Source organism: Eulemur rufifrons, chromosome 15, assembly GCF_041146395.1.
Source record: "Eulemur rufifrons isolate Redbay chromosome 15, OSU_ERuf_1, whole genome shotgun sequence".
In the NCBI taxonomy this organism is placed as follows: Eukaryota; Metazoa; Chordata; class Mammalia; order Primates; family Lemuridae; genus Eulemur; species Eulemur rufifrons.
Genome location: NC_090997.1, coordinates 61,972,412 through 61,973,581, shown reverse-complemented (window position 1 = coordinate 61,973,581; position 1,170 = coordinate 61,972,412). Strand labels below are relative to the sequence as shown.

Here is a 1,170-nt window from a genome sequence, read left to right as displayed (position 1 = left end):
CAGATCACAATATGAATGGGTGAAATGTCATGAATAATTGGAGAAAATCACAGAGTAATCTTCGACAAAAACATCTGATTTATTTAAATTGTCACTGTTTGTCTTATTAGAACCTTTATTTAACCTTGTTATCTACAATGCAGTATTCAAGCTGATTTATCAAAAAATATACTTTGGAACTAACCATATTTTGAAATTTTTGACTTTCTCATATGCAAGATAAGGTAATATAAACCTCTCCTGGCAACTGTCATACTTCAGACCTGATTAATTGACATTGCATTAGACAAATGCCTATGAAAACCAATGTTTTGAATCTAAAACAACAGTAAATAAATCAAGACATTCAAACATTCTATCAATAGATTTAAGCTCAGGTTTCTGGCTGAGAGGATCATCACCTCCATTATTAGATGCATCTAGATATAACATGCATTCATTATCCTCAGGCTAAACATCATCAGAGTTACTCCTTATCATGGCATCCAAGGCCTCATCTTCCAATCATATTCTTTCTTCCTTGGTAAGCCCATTTCCTTATTGACTTCTGCACAGATTCCAAGTGTTTCAGGGATTACCATGTATCTGGCACTGTTCAAATGCTTTACAAATATTAACTGTTCCAATCCTCATAACTGCCCCATGAATTAGGTACTATTCTTGTCCCCATTTTCTACATGAAGAAATGGAAGCACAGACATGTCAAATAACTTGTATGAGATTATACAGCTACTAAGGATTTTGTCTATCTCCTCTACCAAGCCCTGATTAAATAGAATTGATTTGCTCATAGTATTATCTTCAAGCCAGATTTATATAAAATTCTAACTAAGAAATATTTATAATATAAAAGCAACAAGTGTTACAGCTCTTTTAGAATTGTCTAGCAGGTTTTCTGGTTCTCACCGGAAGATTCCCACCCCCAATAAAAATAACTTTTTTAAAAAAAGCAACATATACTAGAATAATATCATGCTAGTGTTATGCACAATGGACTCGAGAGATTAGATACAGCAAAAAAGCATGGCGGGCTCTGTAGTCTAACATTAACCTAAGTATGGCAGGGGGGTGAAAGGTAGATGAGAGAGAAGGGAAAAAGCTGACTCAGAGTTGTAATTAGAAAAATAATGATATAATATTTGCAGCGAAAAAGGATGTAAATATTGGGAA

The 1,170-nt window shown here is 33.8% G+C and overlaps 1 non-coding gene across 1 annotated transcript; it reads left to right on the top strand.

The window, feature by feature from the left end:
• The first annotated feature begins 857 nt into the window (after window positions 1-857).
• LOC138396165 (U7 small nuclear RNA) lies at window positions 858-920 on the top strand. The gene has a single exon (XR_011235636.1). It is a non-coding gene; the product is annotated as a U7 small nuclear RNA (small nuclear RNA).
• Window positions 921-1,170: the final 250 nt, after the last annotated feature.